At 39.5% G+C, this 22,300-nt stretch overlaps 1 protein-coding gene and 1 pseudogene across 2 annotated transcripts in view; both read left to right on the forward strand.

The window, feature by feature from the left end:
• LOC144648613 (uncharacterized) overlaps positions 1–16,773 on the forward strand; it is a 29,717-nt pseudogene extending 12,944 nt beyond the window's left edge. The window contains exons 2-10 of the transcript XR_013569715.1: positions 3,570–3,865; positions 5,907–5,989; positions 8,766–8,868; positions 9,247–9,345; positions 9,484–9,574; positions 10,491–10,580; positions 11,423–12,085; positions 12,770–12,955; positions 14,079–16,773. The product of XR_013569715.1 is annotated as an uncharacterized LOC144648613 (transcript). The remainder of the gene's footprint in view (positions 1–3,569; positions 3,866–5,906; positions 5,990–8,765; positions 8,869–9,246; positions 9,346–9,483; positions 9,575–10,490; positions 10,581–11,422; positions 12,086–12,769; positions 12,956–14,078) is intronic.
• Positions 1,536–22,300, forward strand: part of LOC144650834 (NLR family CARD domain-containing protein 4-like) — a 56,638-nt gene continuing 35,873 nt past the window's right edge. Inside the window, exon 1 of the mRNA XM_078510597.1 lies at positions 1,536–1,622. The gene's annotated coding sequence lies outside the window, so the exon portion shown is untranslated. The remainder of the gene's footprint in view (positions 1,623–22,300) is intronic.

Genomic DNA, 22,300 nt, shown 5'->3' on the forward strand with positions numbered 1-22,300 from the left:
TCACACATAAAAAGATCTCCGTGATAGATATTCCTGTACCTCTTAGGGTTAAGCTAGAAAAAAGCGGATACTAACGAGCTGACTAAAGTAGCCAATGCACACGCGCTCTTGAGGATATAGCGCGCAGGCTCTTCGCGCGACGGGCCTGCTTGCACGCTATTAAAGATAGTGGGCGGCTGTACAACAACAACAACACCTGAAATGTATCTACACTGACGAGGACCTTTAAGGTCGAAAGGCAAATTTGCTCTTTTAAGTTCTTTTTTACCTCTTTATTTACCCTTTCATCTCTTTTTTCATAAATAAATACAGCATTGAGGGGGAAAAAAAAGGAAAATCAAAAACAAAAAAACAAGGGTACTGACAACCCGAAATAACCATAAGGTTAACAATGCCAGGTTGTCAGTAGACTAAGTAAGCTAAACCCTGCCAAAGTACCTTTTGATGTGAGTTTTCTCCCAAGTGAAGTGAACATGAATTAAAAGCCAGTCACTGTTTTAAGTCTAAATTTATGTACAAACAAGGCTAGATTGAAAATAACAGCGAGCTGGGGTGGGGGAGGGGGGTTGGCTGATGCGGTAAAAAACCGTTGGATAGATACTTTATTCAAAACGCCCCCAAGACATTTGCCCCGACAAAACGCCCCCCTTGAAAGCATTTAGGAAATAACTAATTCACGTAAAAAATGACCTCTTTCAAGGAAAAAAATGGCTATATATTTCTCGTTCTTAGAACGTGCCATACCAAAGGTTTTAAGGTTACTTTTATCAACGGCTACTAATGTTAGCGATTTTTTTCTGAGAAAGATTTAGCGAGTACAAGTGACAATTTTGTTGCATCAGATTGAGAGATTTCCGAAAAATAATTAAAAAAATGACCGATAACGTGTCAGCCAGGTTTTAATGAACAATAACAATAACGATTTATTAAAGTATTCCCATATCTATACATGGTACTGTTACTCGGGTCCCATAACACCACAATAAACGCATTGCATTTCCATTTCAAAACATTGTATTCGCTGAACAACTCGTACATCGATGACGCACTTCCATTTACAGCAAATGGCTTCACATTTGCGGTAAAATTATGAATTTTAAACTTATGAAAAATATCGAAAGAGCTTATAATAATATCGCTAAGTTGGAAATAAATGTTCAGTAAAAGAGCAAAGCTACTTGAAATTGAATGAACAATATCATCGTCTGGAAAAACACGGTTTACTGAAAATGTCAAAAATGGATCCTTGTCAGGGAAATTTATTGTCTTGCCTTCCACGATGGCGGCAATTTTAGCTTCTTTTCAACCCTCCTTAATTGTACCCGGCCTTTTGACGTTGTCTTTTAGCTGCACAGGCCACTTTAATTTATTTAATTTTGTTCTCCTTTGGGAGGCGGATACTTAATTTAACCGGGGGTGCCGGGGTGTTTTTGGGAGCCGTAATGACTGGTACACCTAGGACTATTTGTGTGCCTATACATGAAGTCCCTAACATATTAGGCGTTGGGACTGGAGCGAGAATATAACTGTGAAGAGCCTGTTTTCTGTCTTGTTTGCGTTTGATGGTTTGCAAGAAAACACTTCAATTAACCTGTTGTTTTATGAAGTTCCAAACCTTCCAGGTATGTTTAAATTTACGAACTACAACTAAAAAACCGGCTTTAACTTTAAGATGAAGTAGCGCTTTTCAGTGCAAAAAGCTGAAGACGAAAGCTACAAATCACTTCCGGAAACAGCCCAATCACTTTCGGTTTGTTTTTTGTCACTTTATATTTGCTGTAAGCTTCTCAAGCAAATTAAGGCCAAGTTCAAAAACTTTGTTAGGTAATAATAGTTTTTTTTGATATATCTCAGGCACTAACAATGACCATGGAACGAAATTAAGCACTTCCTACAAATTGCTGAATCAGCAAGTGGCAAAGAATTTTTGGTTTTTAGCTAAAATCTGTGCAAAACCCTTATATAAAACAACATTACAATACAGTTGCTATAGACAGGCTACAACGAGCATTAATTTAAGTGTCCTGGTTCATTTGTGTTGACGTTTGAACGTTGTTTTCGATAATAATATTGTTGATCTTTATTTTCTCTTGATTTATTTGCTTTTTATACAATTTACTGAGATAATTCTGGTGTGCTGATTTGTTAAAAGTTATGATCGACAAGAGTATAGATCATGAAATTGACATAAAAATAAGTGAAAGTAATATACATAAAAATAAGCGATAGAAATATATGTGACATGTTGAAACGTAGTATATTACTTTCGCTTATTTTTAAATTGAAAATTTTCCCCTCAAGTTTTACTTAATATTTGAAATTGACATAACGTGTAAATAATGCAACATGAGGCAAATTTGGAAAAACTTGGGAAACCCTCCTGATTTTCTAAGAGAAAACAGTGAGTTGAGCACGTTGTGAAAAGTCAGCTGGAAAATTTAGAACAAAATTCCTTGGCTTCAAGTAAAAGAAATTCAATCTCTCAAGCTGACACACTTGCACATTATTACCTAATGATTTCCATCTAATGTGCTGAAACATTTTTCCATTTTTTGTTGTATAATACAAATTAACCAAATTTATCATGGTCGACACTTATGGACCATAGAAATGATGCCATAAGATGTCCAAACTTTGCAGTGAAAACCACATGCATAAGGGCTTGTGGTTCAAGTAGTTTTTTGGGTGGCTTCATTTAAGTAAGAATTTTCCCAGGGGGGTACTCCGGCTTGTCAATGACAGGGATGATCGAAGGATTTTTTTGGGTTTGAAATTTTCGATTCCGGGATTTTTTTGGGTTGGAAAATTTGGCAAATATTTTTTTGGGTGACTAAATTTAGATAGGGGATTTTCTTGGGTATTTAAAACGAACTAAAGTGCCTTGGCGTATTTATGGTATGTTGAATAAACAAAACGAGCGTTCTCTGTGTTATGTTATTGCCCCTCCTGGCAATTTAGGGGTAATTTGACAAGGGATTTTTTTGGGGGGTTATTTTTGGTCCAGGGATTTTTTTGGGGTAATGTCAGAAGACTTAGGGATTTTTTTGGGTCCTGAGTTTTGCCTCCATTCGATCATCCCCGTCATTGACAAGCCGGAGTACCCCCCTGGGCGAATTTTTTGGTGTTAAAAACAATCTAAAGATTCGTGGTAGTGCCTTGGCTGCATAGTTCTGTGAATGAACTACAAACATTGGACGTGTTTCTAATGTTTTTCTTTTTGTTATATCTTCAGATCATTCCCCCTTTCTAAAAAAATTAATGGGTCAGAAATTTGGCATTGGATTTTTTTGGGGGTTGATTTTTGGTCCAGGGATTTTTGTGGGTTTTGTTTAAAGCCCTATGGATTTTTTTGGGTCACGAGTTTTGCCCCCATTCGATCAACCTCGTCATGTTACATCCTGAGTACCCCCCTGGGTACCCCCCCCCTCCCCCTTGATTTTTGTCTGAGCTAGTCTGTGCAATCATAGTATAAGTCTGGTTTAAAAATTTTCAAACCAGTTTGATTGTATGATAAATTTTTACCACTGATAAATTTAAACCACAACTTATTTACATGTATTCTTTCCCAGTCCTAAAGGTGTCAACACCACTGCTTTAACCCTACATGGACAATAGCAGGGTGAATCAGACAACAGGCGAGTCATCTGCCAGTGACCACTCAGGAACTGCGTCATGCAGACCTTGTAATCTACTAGCAACATCAGCTGTTTTTTCTTCATTACAAGTAGCATCATCAGCTACTCCATTCACTTGGCATGCACCGGTCAGTTCCTCAGCATCTTTAGTTGGTGATTATTCACAGTCACCTGCGGCAGTGACATTTCTCACCAGACATGACTTTATAGACTTTCTCAAATGTGATGAGGTAAGGATTATTAATTGACAAATGTGTTCTTGAGTGTAAATAATTATTTAGAGTTAATAATTTTAAAAAACCAGGGCTGCATTTTGTTTGGTCAAAGCTAACTGTTAAATCCATCAAAATAATTGAAGGGGCAAGCACAAGAAACGCACTTTGAGTTTTGGCCAAATTGAAAATTGTCACAAACAACTCCAAATTTTGCACGCAAGTTCGTTTACGTGTGCTTAACATTGATCTGTATTCAAATTCGCTGGGTCTAGCTTCGTTTTTTAGAAATTACGTATGCAAAGAACAAACTAAGGCGTTTTGCAAAGCTTACGTTCTCCACAGTCAGCCAGCAGTATGAGTTTTTCGACACATCGCGTGTAAATCTTTGTCAAAGCCACGCTTTTAGTTTCTAGCCGCCATATTGAGGATTCGCTTTAAGAAAAGGACTGGACTGAACACATTGTGACGCGATGTCACCTGATAGGTGTCACGTGAGAGGAAAGAGAAAAAAATGGCCGTTTGTTCCTGAAAATCAAAGCCTTTGGTTAGTTTTAGCGTAAGTGCGGCTGCCAGGTGGTTGAAGGACATCATTAAGTCTGAATACCCGTAAGTTTACAGCATCGCTCGAAGAACTGAGTGATGTTTCTGCCTTTGTTTTGTACAACAGCGCTGTTTAGCGCTTCGGAAAAATGTTGCACAAACCAAGGTAGTTTTGAGCCTGGCCGCATAGAAAGCCTAAAACAAGAGGGTTTTTTGCCAGGAACTTCGTCAACGCGAGTTTTGCAGGATCCGCTTGGGTGCTGCCTCGACAAAGTTGCCGAGAAGTGACCTGGTTTTAGATTTCTGAAAATTCTTTATAGGTAGGAGTGGAGATAGAAGTGAGAGCAAGCCGGCGGCACTTAACTGAAAGCAAAACTAGTATAATGTGACAACACGAGCAAACGTATTCAATCAACAATCAGTCTTTATTTCACTTTCACCTCAAAATTACAGCACGCTCGCCATGCCATTTACTTGGCCTTCCTTAAATCAGATCAACGGCGCGCGTGTCACAGAAGTTGAGTGTTGTGCAGGCGCTTTATCAAGAAAACTTATCAAAATAGTGTTGCCCCAAACAACAAAAAACAGCTAACCGCAAGCAGGCTGCAGTGAGAGCTTACCGCAAGCAAACTGGAGTGAAAGCTTACGGCAAGAAAAGAAAACGAAGGAAAGACCAGCAAAATTAAATACACTGCATAGGGCAGTGTTGAGCACACGTAAACGAACTTGCATGCGAAATTTGGAGTTGTTTGTGACAATTTTCAATTTGGCCAAAACTCGATCAAAGTGCGTTTCTTGCACTTGCCCCTTCAATTAATATTGTATTCCTCATGAAAATTTATGCTTTATTCTTGATGAACAAAGTCTTTTTACATGTGAGGCAAAAAAATTATTACTAACAGAGTTGTAAGCGATATAATAAGAATTAAGAAAAGGACAGCATGTGGTAATTGATTAATTGAAAGTATTGTGAAAACTACATGTTATGTAATGTTTAATAAATGAGCAGCAGTGTTTTATCAAGTTTAAAACACGAGGCGCAGCCGAGTGTTTTAGACTTGATAAAACACGAACTGCGAATTTATTAAACGGCTTAAAAATCTTCTGATGCAGATCAACTCATTCTTGCACTAATATTTAGATTTGGGGTTATTTTGGCCTAGAAAATTAGACGTAAAGTTAAGCCGTGTCTTTATCAGATATAAAGACACTCATTAAACATTAATTTCTTTTGTATACCATTGTGTGCTTGGCAATACTATATGTGTTGTTAGTTGAGTAAGCAGACAGAACACATTTATCATCAAGTTCTATACTTTTATAGCATTTTGTGAATTTCTTGTTTTTAACCAACCAGAGATGTTTCCGTTGATATGCCAGTCAACCCCGATTTTTTACTTGAATTTTTGAGGAAAAAGGTTCGGCACATACATTGACCTTTATGCTATTTATACATGTAACTAAACCAGTACAGTATATGGACACTAATATAAGGATTTGTTTCTTGTTGTGTTAGGTGGCAGCCCATAACTTTTTCCAAAACCAGGAGTTGCATCAGATAGTTTCTGAGATCAGACGTAATCCAAGCCAGTTTGAACGGTAAATCAATTTATTTTGACTTATAATTGACTTTTTCCTTCTTAGTTACCATTTTTGAGAAAATATGATTCAACTTATAGTTACTCAGTGAGTTTAAGTAAAGTCAGCTGTTTTAGCATGATTTAAAGAAGCTTAAAAACATTCCTTAGATTACACCAGTGTATAGGAAACATGGCAATAATGGTAAATTTTCTCCTTTCACAATTATCAGTACTTCATCAGGAGAGAAAGTTGCAAAAATTAGAACAAATTATTACCAAAGGGTATAAATGCCTCTTCTTGTCCCCAAAGCCCACGATCCTTTTGTTCTGTGTAAGGAATCAAGGGGTGCTTACCATTTAGCCAAAAAATCCGGAAATTTCGGTTTGAAGTCAAATGGTAAGGTAATTTTCCGGAAATTCCATTCGGAAATTGTGGACTACCTCTAGAGGTACTCCACTTTTTCCGTTCGGAACGGAACATCGGAAATTTCCTTACCATTTGAACGAATCTTCCGTTTCCAGGCCCTTTTTAGCACCTCCGCGCGGTTTTAGTCGTGTTTACAATATGGCGTCTTTATACCAATATTAGAACGTGTATGTTCACCTCGACCATAGAAATGCCAGCACTTTTTTAACGGGAGAAATAAGCTGCCTGCCTCTGGTATTCCACGTTGGAATTGTTCATGTGTTCATATTTTTTCTCGGGACAGGATCTAGCTCGTACTTGCCAATTTTCACTCGACTGCGAAAATTCACTCGGTGCGTATAGGGAACAGTTACCTCAAAATAACATTGTATTTTGTTTAAATCGCGTCTCATGGAACAGCTGATGGCAGTAAACAGCATCAACCCATCTTCTTCGTCAAAAAGTTTGTTTTCTACCTTGAAGTATTCAGCTATATCGACAGAAAACAACATTGAATTTAACGCTAGATCGAGTGAGCGGGAAGGAACGCCTGGTAGAATAATGGTAAACGAAATCTCATCCGGTTGGTCGGTATATTCGGAAAATCGCTTACCATTATGCAACGGTCACACCAACCGGATTTTGCAACAAATGGTAAGCACCCAAGGTCTACGTAATCTAGTAATCGAGTAATCTATCTAAGATTTTCAGCCAATCAGATTTGTTAGGTTTGACAGTGAGTCTGTGAATCACAGACTTCCGGTTTCGGAGGCTGCCAGAGGTCTTGATCCCTGGTGTAGTCCAGAAGGATCATGGGGTCTGGAAACAAGAATGGTAATTGCTTTGATCTTGAGGCATATTTGCTAATACTATAAAAAATGTATGCTGATCAGTTATGAAAATTTGTTTGTGGATATTGGGGTTTAAAGCTAAAGGGTAAAAAGATGAGGTTGAAAATGGGTTACTGACAACCTTGTTGGAAAATTAAAATTGAAGAAAAAGAAAAAAAACACTGGATTAGACAGATTGTTTTAACAACCCAAAATTTCTTTGTGGAATTCCTGAGATTTTAAAGACTTACAACAATTCATATAATTACATGTACATGTACATAGTGCATGGCCCTCAGGGGCGGATCCAGGGGGGGGGTGGATTGGGTGGCTAGCCACCCCCCTTGATCCACCAGAAAAATGAAAATAAACATATTAAAAAAGAAAATAAGGACAATGTCCATCCATCTTTCATAGTCAGGCGGGCGTTAAAAGTTAAGAAAGGCCATTTTTCCAAAATAGGAGATTTTCGACAGCCTGTTTTACGAACTGCTGGCTTAATGTAACAAAACATGTGTGTATAATTTTTAAAAAAATAGATTCCTCTTAACTTTCAAGAGTTATTTTAGCCTTGCTGGAATGATTTTCTTCTCCATTTACATATTTTTTTAGCGAGTTTTCGTACCGTTTTTTCGCATCGAAGCGATTTTACAAGCAAGCAAAGTTGTCCCCAGGCCACTTTGCCGAGTGCTAAAAATTTTTGCGCACGTGGGTGAGCAAAAAACGCACTGTATCTGTTCTTTCCTGTAAGTTCCTGGCTTGTCAACTTTAAATTTCAATCACTGTTCATTTCATAAGAACTAGACTTTTTCTCCGAAATATAACTCAAGGTAAGTCGAAGAAAGAATATTTTGGCAAATTATCAAGGAAAAACAGTGGTTTAATAACTTACTTGACAGCTGTATAAAGCTGCTCAGAATCGCGGAAATCACGTCTAAGAGACTTCAACTTTCTGCGGGGGCATGCCCCCAGACCCCCCTAGGAGGACGGAACCTTCGGCTCCATTAAATATAGGCCTCAGAACGAAAATCATCTGCACTCCCACTTTCAAAAAACTGACTAAAACCCTGAACCACCCCCCATAAACAACAAACTGGGGCTTTAAGAATATAGTAAACAAAAATATTGGTAAACAGCCACCCCCCTTTGAAAAATCCTGGATCCGCCCCTGGCCCTGTACTACAGTACTATAAGATAATGACAGAAGGCCAGGCAACAAATAACAAGGGTTGGAGGAGAGCGGGGATCATCTCCACCATCATGGATGGCCAGACAGATTTCCCTGACAAGAACCCATTTTCTGACATTTTCAATTACCTGTTTTTATTCTAAAATAGATATTGTTTGTTAAGTTTCAAGTGACTCTGTTCTTCCAATTTCTGGAAAATCGCTCAATTTAATAGTCGCTAAATCTTTCTCAGAAAAATTTATTGCTAAAGTTAGTAGCTGCTAATTAAGTCAATGGTAATGATAGCACTTCAACAGTATCCCTATACTAATTTTTGTAGCCTTATATTCAATGATGTGTATTGGTAAACACTGCTGTCTTTTTTTTCAAGGTATTGTCATCATGGGGAATTAGTCAGGTTTCTGAATCAGTTTGCTGACCCACAAATGAACTTGCCAACTGGGTGGGAGGAAAGATTTGATGCAAAAGGACGGGTAAGCTGTTTCTTTGGTATTCTTTTTGTCTTGAAATAAGTTTTTCCAATGGTACATATGTATGTACATGTATTGTAATTCACAGTTTGTTAAAGCAGCCTGCATTAAACTAAAACAGTAAATAGCTAGAGTTTTGTTTCCGTTTAATAGTAAGAGTGGTTTTGTGAATCACACAGTCAATCACTATACAGACAAATGTAATTTCATCAACTGCATGACAATTGATCAAAATTCAAAACAAAAAATGGTTGAATGCAAAACCAAAGTACACTGAGTTACATGAGTACATTTTGAAGTCATTGAAGAAGCTCTCAGAGATACACATAACACCATTTTGGGCGTGGCATTCACTCATAAGTGTTTTTCTTTGTGTTGTAGCTGTATTTCATTGACCACAATTCAAGAACAACAACTTTTATTGATCCACGTCTTCCTATGGGTGAGACTTTTCCAGGACGCAGCCACTTAGGAGTTGAGGTATCAAATTATCTTTTGTATTGATCATCACAAAAACGTGCTAGGATTGATCATACTTTGTTGCTTTTATTTATTAAGCTAGCTGAGAGTGATCTCGCTTGGAATCTTGTTTACAAGTTCTTTTTAAATCTGATTCAGCCTTGCAGTGAGAATATTTCTTCACCCAGGCTACCACTGCCAATGACAGTCCTGACTCAGTCAAACAGTGTCTCTTCTTTCACGTCATTGAGTAAGTAGATACTTCATGCTGGGAAAAAACAGTTAACCTTAACTGAAATATATCTTTCAGTAAAGGTTATTTAGTTAGTATGTTAATGTACATGATTGTATAAAGTACATTGTAGCTGAAGTTCTCATACATATGATTTGAATTTAAAAATGTACCAGGATTATTGTCGTTGTTACCTTCACTTTAACCTGCCTTATTTTCCTAACAGACTGTCTTAAAAGCGCACGAAATGCTGTTTCAGATAACCTATTTCCCAGGGGGGTACTCCGGCTTGTAAATGACGGGGATGATTGAATGGAGGCAAAACTCAGGACCCCAAAAAATCCCTAAGTCTTCCGACATTACCCAAAAAAATCCCTGGACCAAAAATAACCCCTCAAAAAATCCCTGGTCAAATTACCCCTAAATTGCCAGGAGCGGCAATGACATAACACAAAGAATGCTCATTTTGTTTATTCATCATACCATAAAAGGGCCAAGGCACTTTAGTTTGTTTCCGGAGCCCAAAAATATCCCCTATCTAAATCAAGTCACCCAAAAAAATACTTGCCAAAAAAATCCCGGAATTGAAAATTTCAAACCCAAAAAAATCCTTCGATCATCCCCGTCATTAACAAGCCAGAGTACCCCCCTGGGACCTATTTTTCATAATTTTGTGGGGGAGAATACCCCCAGACCCCCCTTCATTATTGCACCCCCCCCCCTACCATGCAAAATCCAAGTTATTGCCTGCAGGCTAACTGTACCACACTTATTTTGCAGACCCATTCCACCCCATCCACCTTGAAACATTCTGCAGCACATGTAAACTCTCATGAAAAAAACATGACCCACCCCCCAATCTATGTCAACTGTCTTAGTAGGGAACAATGCGTTTTAAAATTATAGTTATTAGTTATAATCTTTTTTCTTATAGATAAATCAGCAGAGGGCAAAAGAAGATTGTCACCCAGCCAAAGTACCCCAGATCCTAAACAAGCCAAACTCACACTTGTGGGCAAAGCAGGTTTATTTTTATTTTATGTATCTTTTTAGCATAAAATGAAGTAAAACAAACCAACCAACCAACCACCAAATATACAAACATACAAACAAACAAAACAAAACCGGCTAGTACTAAACGCCGGAACGCCGGAATGCCAGAACGCCCCGCTTCTATATTTTCTCAAGGGAGTCAACTGTGCATAATTTTTGGCTTGTTTAGTATAAATAGGCTTGTTTTCTCCTGTTTATTCTTCTCTTCGTTTAAATGGATGCCAGGCATCAGATTGTCACCCCACCCTCCTCTCTGCAGCAATGGCTAACCTTTGTGCCTTAGCTCCCACTCCTTTCCGCCTCTGGGTTCTCCTCAGATTCCTATGTCTTTAATTTTCCCAACCTGGGGTGTTTGGGAGTGGGGGCTCCCAGTGGGAATTTATTACTATTTAACATGCAGCACTGGGTTGTAGATTATTTGGTTTTAAAACAGTGATTAGTACTGTATCTGTAGTATATGTACAATGTAGCTGAGATGTAAAATGTTGTACATGTTAACTACCTATAGACAGTGTGTCTCAATGCTGCATATTAATCAATTTAAATGCAGTTACAAGACGAGTGTGGGCCCTATTTTAGTTACTAAACACTTCAAGATGTCATCATGGTGACAACCTCTCTAATGTGGACACTTAAACTTTGCTCTGTCCCTTCGGTGTCCGTATTAGAGAGGTTCTGCTGTATCCGAAGACGCTTTGACCAGGGTTGCAGTATATGATAGTGCTCCTTATTGTAACATTTTGTTTTGTGTGTGTGTATGTGTGTGCTATGAAGTCACTTTAGTACACTAACTATACTGTATTATCTTTTCAGGGACAGAAAATCAAACCAGTACGGATGGTGGTACCCAGGACTTTAATGACAACCGTCCACCACGGCTCAGCTTTGAGGTCCCAAAGTCCAGGGATCTTCCTGGAAGGTTCAAGGACTGGAATGATGTTGAACTCCCGATCGATTTTCTGTTGTTGACAGTGGAGGATTGTGAATTCTTAGGATGCTTTCACTATCTTGAGAAACCCTTTAAGAGTTACTGCAGAGACATTGGTCCTGTGTACTTTGGCTCTATGGGTGATGGTGGTAACAAGAAATTGAAGATTGCATTAATGAAGTGCTCCAAAGGTTCTGCAGTTCCTGGTGGTTCTTTAACTGTTGTCAAAAATGCAGTCAGTGTACTGAGACCCAAGGCTGTGTTTTCTGTTGGTGCCTGCAGTGGATTGAGTCGTGGAAAAGTCAAACTAGGAGATGTGGTTGTGTCTTCAAAGTTAACAACACCTGTCTACAAAACTCCTGCGAGCAGAGATATTGGCACCCTCATCAGACATGCAGCTGATGGCTGGAACGCACCTTTAGCAAACCCAGATGCTGTGGAAGTGAGAGTACACTGTGACGGTGAAGTGCTGAGTAGACCAGAGGCGGTTGGTGAGGACATAATCCAGCGATGCCCTGAAGCTCTTGCAATTGAGTTGGAAGGCGAAGGTTAGAGTTTGAACTGATAGTTTGTCACACTGATGCTTTGTTAAACGTTCTCTCTGCTGATAAATGAAATTCTTAACTCCAAAAGTAGCGAATTTTTTAAAAGTAGCGTTGAAATTTCAAGGTTGTTAGAAAATCCCAACACTTACAACACTCTAAAAATGGCGACATCAAACGTAACATGACATGTTATAAAGAAATAACGGAAACAGCTGTCAGCACGTTTTGACCCTGGGTTAATAATCTTACAAGTATCTCTATTAGGAACCGTTTCGCTTGCAATAGTAATAGGGGAGCAGGGATGGCGCAGTGGTGAGAGTGCTCGCCTTCCACCAATGTAGCCTGGGGTCGATTCTGGCCTTTTGCCATATGTGGGTTGAGTTTGTTGTTGGTTCTCGCCTTGCTCCATGGATTTTTCTCTGGGTTCTCCAGTTTTCGTCCCTCCTGAAAATTCAACATTTCCAAATTCTAATTCGACCTCGATAGACGGCCCGTATAACAACCAGCTTGAGCTAATGTGGCTTTCTCTGTAAATATATCAATTGTTGTTAACCATGTTTAAAAAGGATAATTATTATGACCCGTTTCGCCTGGAATAGTAACCCTGCATAGAAAGTTTGTTTATTTATTTCCACATTCCTTGCCTATCATTCGCCAGCGTTATTACATTGTTCCACATGATAACAGGTGTTTTTGCAGCAGCCCACGACCTTAAGACAGAATGGGTTGTCGTTAAAGGCATCAAAGACTATGCAGATGACAGTCAACCTTCAAGTGATGAGTGGGGAAGGTTTGCGAGTGTCATGGCGGCTTCTGTTGTGGCCAACATTCTGAACGATCCTGTTGTATTTCAAGAATGGCCAAACTACCAAGGTAACACTTCTCGCCCCACTCTTCCGCTTGCCTCATTACTTGTACACAAACATTTCAGTAACACATTAAAGATTGCTGTTTGATTGATTAGCTTGCTTCAAACCGGATCTTTATTTCCGCGCAGCATTGCATTGTTACAGCACAATGTATCAAGCTGTATTGTTAGTTTGTTGCTCAAATTTGCTCGAACATATTCCAGTTGTTTTTTGGACGTTAAGTTACAGAAAAGAACATCCCGTTTGTACTGTAACGTGACGTAGCGTTTCGTTGTTCTTTGCGCCCTAGCTTGTGTAGCAGTCGATTCCTTTCCAAACGCAAAGTGCGGGCTGGCGAGCGATCGATGGAAAATGAGGAGAAGTGGGAGACGGGATGGGGGAAGATTCGCTCTCCACCCCTCCCCTCTTCTGCCCAATTTTCAGCTCTTCAGGCGCGCTTGTTCGCTGGCTTTTCCTTTGCTCACTTTGTCCGCTTAGACCATAAACGATGAGAAAAAATATTATTGTCTTTACCAAAGGTAGAGGTATTTTGGAGATACGTTTTTATTTTATGCTTCAAAACTAGTATTTTTCTCAACATTTTCTTGTTATAAAGTGTGATTAGTTAATTCATTGCCAAAGTCGCGTGTAATTTCATTAGTCTACTTTAGTCTATGCTTTAGTATACACACTAAGAACAGAACAGAAGATGCAATATGACAGCGGCGGTCTTGTCGACATTCGTGGATAACAGTGCTCTGTTACCCTCTGACGTTATAAATTTCGCCTGCGTAGTAGGCGCCGGTAGTAGTTTTGGGAGCGTACTTGGAAAACACGAAAGGCGACAGACGGCCACGTGTGGCCGTCTCGCGCCCTTCGTGTTTCCCAAACGCGTGCTCAAAAACAACATATGCGCCTGACATGGAGGCTGAAAAAAAATGTGCAATGTTGTGGGCTCGGAGACTTTTTCGGGAACAGTTTTATTGTTAAATGTCATGTTATCTCGAAGTGGCTAATAAGAGCGCGCGTTTTTCGGGAAAAATTTTCAGCTAAATAAAAAAAAAACGCTTTTTATTATATCAATACCTGTCTTGTTAGCTTAATAGGCGCTGGTTGTCTTACTTTTTGTATTTATTTACTCTGATCAGGTGCTACTCCAGTGGAAGCGTTCGATGTGAACACCTGTCGAAATAAACTTGCAGAGCATTACAAAAGAACCGCCACGGTGCCCACCTCTGTGTGGTCTAAAACATCTCCTGTGGATATTCATCAGATCTACACTCGACTGTCCTGGGTGAAAGAGGAACAAACCCCAGCTGGGTCATCACAGTCTGAGCTGAGCCATTACACAGATGTGTTCACTGCAAACAAGAGCGGTGTTGTACCAAAGAGGATACTCGTGCAAGGACAGACGGGGATTGGAAAGAGCACATTTGTCAAGAAACTGGCTGTGGACTGGGCTGGACTTGATGACGAGAAGACGGGAAACAAACAGAACGATGTCCTGAAGCAGTTTGAGCTTTTGGTTGCCGTTAATCTCAAAGAAGTGTCCAAATGCCAAAGCCTCAAAGATGTTATAAGTCGCTCTTCCATTTTCCCACGGGAGGAGAAACATCTCACAGATAACCTGCTTGATTACATCACCAAGAATCAAGAGAAAGTTCTGCTGGTGTTTGATGGATACGACGAATATCGTTGCGGCAGCAACTCCGAAATCTACGAGATATTCAGAGGAAATGAACTGAGAAACTGTTGTGTCTTGATAACCACTCGAATTTCCAAAGCTGACGAGCTACGAGAATTTAAAGACATGCATGCTGAGATCACCGGTTTTAGTGCAGGCGACAGATATGCTTTTATGAAAAGAATGCTTGGCGGCGAAAAAGAAGCAAGAGAGCTGATTTCGCATCTTTTCCGACGAAAGCTGGTAGGCATGGCAAGGGTTCCGTTACTTCTTCTGTTCTTTTGTACGCTGTGGAAAAGGGGAAAGTTAAAGAGCTTTCCTGAAACCAAAACAAAATTGTATTTGGCGATCGTCCAGTACGTGTTGTATTACAATCAGGGCAAAGAGTCTCCTGCTCGCTTTGGCAAAGTAGAAGACTTCAAAGAGATCCTGGCTGAAATTGGAAAGGTAGCTTTAGAATGTCTTCTGAATGACGATCATGTGTTTGACTATGACCAATTGTCTGGTGCTTTCCTTGGTGAACAAAGTCTCATTATTGGCTTACTTCAAGTTACCGAGTACGCAGAAAATCTTCGACCAGCAGGGATGGTGTCCTTTATTCACAAGAGCATTCAGGAGTTTTTAGCGGCGTGGTACATCACCTACAGATGTGTCCCTGAAGGAAATCTCGCTGGAATTGAACAGCACGCCCGCACCTTAGAGGATTGTGAGGCCTTGGAGAATGTTTTCCAGTTTATTTGTGGTTTGTCTGACGAGGGAGCAGTGAAGGTTTTTCAGCACTTGACATCAGTCAGAATCTCTGACCCAACACTGGATTTATCAAAGACAATACCAGATGTAGAAAACGAGACAGACGTGCCACTGTGTGACGTCACTGACAGGCATAAGAGGTTCAGTGACTTGGTTTTCGATTCCTTTCGAGAAGTTCAATCAAAAGCTGAACTGGTGAGACATTGGTTAGATTGCACAGCTGGGATTGTACGGGTTACTCCTGAAAGATGTTTTTTAGAGCTTGCACCAGAGATGAAACATTCAAATCAAGTTTCTTTTTCTGGCGTTTCGTTTTTTTGTGATTTTATTGGATATTTTGCTGCAGCGAACAATTTCTCGACAATATATGAGTTGCTGGAGTTTCTTGATTGCTTACATGTCCCACTGAGAATAACTGAGAAGTGTGAGGCTCTCTTAATTGGAGATTTTCTGACAACATTGAAGACTGTAAGATGTACAGGGTGTGGTTTTAATGGCATTCTTCGTTTCCCTAATAACCAAACTCAGTTTTACATAACAGATTTGTCCCTGTACTGTGATAACCATGCGAGACTATTTACTGAAACTATTGAGATTTCTGCTCCATCACTCGATGCAACTCTGTGTTCAAAGCAGTCTTGTTTGAAATTCTTAAAATCTTTAAAGTGTTCTGAAATTGTGAATGCAGTCTTATTCAAAGATCTTGGCGCAGTTGTCAGAAATTGTAAACATTTGAAAATCATTCAATTTGAGCAGTGCGGCGACGGTATATGTGAACTCCTGGAACAAGTACCAAACCCCAGTACATGCTCTTTGGAGATTGGCGGCACCTGTTGTGCTTGTTTTATGACATCACCTGGAGCAGAGAGACTAGCTGGTGTGTTAGCACGATTTAACAACATCACCGGTCTTTACCTTAACTTAGTTGACTGCTGTGCTGCAGCAGTAAACAAACTGGTTTCTAGTATCACACACAAGACTCTTAAGGTACTGGAACTGAGTGGCATAAGCCTGACTCCAGCAGTAGCTGCAGCGCTCGGTTGGCCGACACTTCCTAAAATGTCGTCCTTGGGAACACTCGAGATAACTGGGGTGAATGGAACGTTTTGCAAGTGGAGGAAATGGAGGCGCTGGTTGGAGGATTCAACAAAATACTCTCAACTTTAAAACAACTTGTTCTCAAAAGTTTTAACGCGAGGGGTAGTCTTTCTCCACTTACCGAGCGACTTCACCTCTTTCCAAACATGAAATGTTTACAACTTGAAAATTTAAGTATGGATGGACGTGACTTGCATGGTCTGCTGGAGAACTTAAGATCCAGTCCTAATCTGAGGACTCTATGCCCATCGGGCAATCCACTGTTTGACGAACACAGGGTAAGATCAATCGTGCCACAAGCACTGATTTAGGTTGATCTTGATTACTAGTATTGGTAATAACAGGTTCATTCACTTAGTGAAGAAAGTTGATACTGGCAGAAGGACTGATTGTCTTCAGTGTCACGTGACTTGAACTGTTCGTGCCTGTACCACGTACAAAGACATTGCGTGACGTCATAGTTTAACACTTGACAATAACACACGATAGCATTGTTTCGCGAGCTACTCGTGTAAATACTTTGAGCTACATTTCAGAATTTTATTAACAACGATTTGCAAAGTTAAATTTTCCGTGGAACAAGTTAAGAATTTTATTATTTAGTGTGGATCTGGCTTTGTATCAAACGCAGAGCACGGTTTCTGTTGTCAAGTTATTGTTTGTGCGCTTAGCAGATCAGTGCACGAAATAACAGCGAACGATTTTATAATGAGTTAACAAAATATTTTATGGTGTGTTTGTATTAAGCGCTTGGGAGCGAATTTTGCGTTTCTCGCATTTGCACTTTTATTTGACATAGTTTCAGACGTTATTTGTTTAATACCTTGTACTTCAAAGATGAACAGTAGTTTTGTAAAAATGTAAACAAACAAAGTTTTTTTTTTTATAAATAAAGAACATTTGAAAATTTAACAGTTTGTTACTGTTACTTCTCACGTCCTAAAAATTCGAATACCCTTAGTTGTTTCGAGATAACTTAAAATTTAGATGCGGAAATATTTAGAAGAAGCAAAGTTTTGCGCTATTTTCAGGCCTCAAACTTTCCAAGGCTCGCGTTGAATAATTCATCGAATTTACCGTAAAGGTCCTAAAGTAACAAGCCTTGTTTCTTTCGGATTTAATACCCTCACTACTACTTTCGCTACTAAAACCTGTACAGTAATTAGATGTATATGTGGAACCATTCAACTGAACTTAAGGAAAAATTTTCTGTACAGAGAGAGAATACTGAAGATAAAACTAATTAAAAAGAAGTTATAATTGAAAAGAAGTTACATCCGAATAGAATTATGTACGGATTGTTCTTAGAGCAAATAATTTTGATGCACTGTTGTATATCAATTAATTTCAAAATTTATTAAAAATTAAATTCCGTTTAAGCTCGCCACTTTGGGGAGTCGAGTTGCTTTCGGAGCAAAGAAGTTGAACATTTGTCGTTTGTCACAGTTACGTTCTACTAATTGTAAGGATCGAGCAACGCGTTCATTTCGTCTGAAGTGGACTGAAGTGTGTGGAACAAACGTCGATCTCCGCATGAGTCGAACTATTTGGGATCAACCTAAACTGTAATCAAATTCGACTCGTAAGAAATTCGAAGTTCGACCCCAGCTTGAGTCAGATAAATAATGCTTGAAGAATTAATTCGTGTTGGGAGGCTGGTACGTTCACTTGCCTTTACAAACATATGCTGATGGAAATCAGAAAACACTATTGCATGGTTACCAGCTGTACATCCGCATCCCTCACGTTTGAACTATAAAACCTTTTGAAAGGTATAATTTTTTTTGAAATTAAATATTTCAGAAATCAAGTTTCAGGGAAAATATTTGACAACGGAAACATTGGGTTGTGCTTCACCCAATTTAAGCATTTTGTTTTTGAGTGGGGTTTCCTCGTTAAATGGGCGTGACAAGGAGCGGTGCAGTTATCGTGGGCGACTTTCTTTTCAACGGGCGATTTCGTCTGATTCTCTGTACTGAAAACATATAACATTCACAACATTAACATCAACTTGATTTCATCCTGTAGAATGTAACTCTGGGCAGTCGTCTGTTGAAGACTGAAAAACGCGAGGCACACCTCCCATATAAAAGTGATGGGGCTGATCGTCGTTAGGGGTTAAAATCTAAAATGATCTCCGTTAGAGTTATTTCTGTATCTTTTGGGGCAAAGCCGAAAAAAAAGAAGATGCTAATGAGCTGACTAAAGTAGCCTGTGGCGCTCTTGAGGAGAGCGGGCGGCTGTACATAGGCTAGTCTAAAGGAATTGGTATACGCACCACCACTTGCCTTCAGAAATTTTCCTTTAAAAATTCTATCCCCACCATACCCAATACCTACAAACATCGTTTTCTTCGCAAAGTTGGCCTATAATAGGGGTCCAAACAGCTAAGGATCTAAACTGAAAAAAATGGGAAATAATTTATTTTAGTCTGGAATAGGGAAAGGATTTAAGGAACCAGGCAGCACACCAACACAAAAATTCTCCAAGATTCTCACCATTCCCTGGGTAATAACCTTGAAAACTCAACCTGGCCACTCAGAAGCCACGATGCTCGATCAGTGGCTTCCTGACATGTCGTTATTAGAAAGAATATTGCAAGTGGAAGAATTGGAGGCGCTGTGACTGTGCTGTGGAGTGGAGGGGGTTTCGTAATTTATCTACTACCCATTGGTAAACTGTAACAAAAAATAACAAAACCAACTTCCTCGCCCACAATCCACTGGAAAGTGATTCAAGTACCGTTAACCGCTATCTTTTGAACAACCAGGACCATTGTTTTCGCGTTATCTGGAATAATTCATCATCTCTGGCAGAGTTATATAGGTACATACGTGGTTCAGGTTCATTAGAAATCCGCCAAATATAGTCCACGCATCTGGCGGGAGTTTTCGCGCCAGTGCTTTATGGACCAAGCCGCGAACGTGATCAGCCTAGCCGCTTGTTGTCGTTGCTAGTCGCGCGTGGATGATCGTGCCAAATACACAGGCAAGCCATAAGCCAGTCCCAAAGATGCTCGGCAACTTTTGAGCAACTTTAATTTCATCTTTCGAGCAACTTTTCGTAATTTTGCAATTTCAAGACCGAAGATTTCCCAAGATTTTCCGAGTGTTGTTCGAAGGCCATACCAGTTTCCGAGAATGTTTTCGATTTTCTCCGAAGATTAACGCAATTTGCAGAAGATTTCTGAGAAAGTTCAGAAGATGTTTTAACTTTCGGATAATTTAACATTAAAATTCATCAGCAAACATGACGTCATTGGTATCTTCAGGATCGTTACAATTCAACAAAATATTTTGATATTTCTGTTGCAGTTAAAAGAAAAGTTCAAAAACAACGTTTTGGATGTTTTGGAGCAACTCTTGAATTTTGGGGCAACTTTTTAAGATATTTGAGCAATGTTTTTGGAAAGTCGAGCATCTTTAGGACAGCCATAACTGTGATGTTGGCTAAAGGAACTTTGAGTCCCGCAGAATATCCATCCTTTTACTAAAAGAAAAAGAATCGTATGGCCGCCGGTTAAATCAGTTTGTGCGGAACGACCAAATATTATACTTTTCCTATGTTATACAAAATTGTTGGAAGCAAAGTTGGTTAAGTATTGCTCAGTGGCTAGTTGTCCTGTTTGCACTCTCCGCCAACTCGTGCATCATTTTATCGACGTTAGTAAACCGCTGTCAGTGCCATGCGCTTCTTTCCATCCAAACTGCATACAGTCGAACCAAGGTGGTGGGTTACATGATGTATTTAAATGGCCGGGGGAGCCGCTACCATATATCCGCTATACGGGTATGTGTTTCATTGTCAGGCTTTTCGTCTGAGATGTGGTCTCTGGATGGGGTGTTTTTCTATGGTGTTGGGGGCCTTTACAATTTCAATTGTCGATGACAGCCGTGGCATCTTGTAAATTTTGTCTTGTCAAAGACACGTGCTGCTGCAGTACTGCAAACAAACTCGCAAGCTTCTCTTTTTAATCTGATGTGGGAAATAAGAGCGTTATTTAACTTTTTACTCTGCTCTGAGGTTGAGTAGCAAATAAGAGTATTTTTTTTGTTTTGTCTGAGCCCGGCCACCTAAACTATTTCATGTACTTCATACACCCTCATAGGACATGCATGTAGTCACTTTTGAGAAACACTCGCTCGGGAATTTTCGACTGTATTTCGTACCTTTGATAAGTGGTTCTTCTTTAATTTAAACATCACAACTACGATTTTTTGTTTTTTAAGTTAATTTAGTTACTCAATGTCTTGCACTTGGATACTTCACTTGGTCTCTACTAAGCGCGCGGTTTCCTTCTACGGTTTTTATAGTTACGGAAGGACCATCATTGTTTAGAAGGGGTGGATGGATAATAAATTTCCCTTGGCAAACAATTCAGTTTTAAATTTATGCGCCTGTGGATTTTTCTTTCCTTCTCTACAAACATTTTTCTTTTTACTCATCCGTGTCGCAAACAATTCAGGCTCGCCGCGCTGTCAGCTGTTTTTCAATATTTCTCATAACTCCCCTCATAGAAAATAATTATGTTCCGTCCCTTGGAGTAGACTAGTAGCTTGTTCAAGTCGTTCGGTTAGTTGCCCGCCCGGGGTAAGCTGGGGAACAGCGAGAAAAGAGGGATAAGTGCAAGGAACTCGCTGACCGTACCCCCACCCCACCCCAGCACCGAGCACCATAGTAATTGTTACTTACGGCGATTCCAAGACATTACCCTTGAGTCACGGAAGTTCTCGCTTATTTTTTTCTTCCTTCGGCGATTGTGGAAAAAAGGAGAAAAAACAAACCGGGTCAAATTTATAGTGATTAACCAAGAAGGTAGCTTCAGAAGAGGAGGGGAGGGGAGGGTGCGACAAACTTCCTTGGGTATTTAACCGATGCAGACTGGGTGGAGTAAATCTGGAGGGTGTTGTTTGTGCTGACTGTGAAGGAATCTTCTTGTGCGTGGAATGTTTGCAACAGATGGATAAAATATTCACTATTGTCAGTTGTTTGGTGAAGAACTCAAGCTGTAAGGTATGTGTACAGTGATTTTTAAAGGTTTACCGTAGATGAATGATCAACTCAGGCTCGGAGTACTAAAATAAAGTACTAGGTTATTAACTTCCGCCATGAAGTGAAATTGGTTTCGTTTTGATTTTCCCTGCTTCGGCTGTCTCTAAGTTGCGCTTTCAGGAATATTTCTCATTTTCCGATCCACATTTTATTTTAGAATAAATTCTCCGCAGTCTTTCTCTCATTATATTGCAGAATTAATCTTTAATTATATCAAAAACTCCTAAATAATTCATAAAGAAAGTACAATAATTATAAAATTCATTGTGTCTAGATACCCGGCAGCCGGGAAGTGTTTTCAAAATACTACATACCCGGCAGTCTGAAATTATTCTAGAATTTCCACGGAAAAACCAATCCAATCCTCCTCAAAACTATAGATCTTTGCTTAAATGCCAAGCGATTTCAATTATAGTTTTGGCTTTGTGTTTGAGGAAATTTTCGAGCTCGGGCATACTACAAAATCTTGATTCTTCGACACTTAGAAAAAATTCGTACTCTGACTCCGGTGTCAACTCTTATAGAATAATTTCTACAAAAACTGAAGTTGAAACCCTGCGAGAGTATTCGATATTTACTGAGAAATGCGAAGCGATTCTAAATAATGTTTTGCTTTTGTTGTGGACGAATTCTCTTGGCTTCGGCGTACTATAAAATCCTCGACTCACGGGCACGGTTGTTCAAAAGACTAGATACCCGGCAGTCAAAAATTCATGAATAATCAATACATTCAATATCCACAAAAATGATCATTGAAACCTAGCTCCCGAGAGTATTTCAGTATTT

This window comes from Oculina patagonica, chromosome 4, assembly GCF_052425735.1.
Source record: "Oculina patagonica isolate OP01 chromosome 4, crgOcupat, whole genome shotgun sequence".
In the NCBI taxonomy this organism is placed as follows: Eukaryota; Metazoa; Cnidaria; class Anthozoa; order Scleractinia; family Oculinidae; genus Oculina; species Oculina patagonica.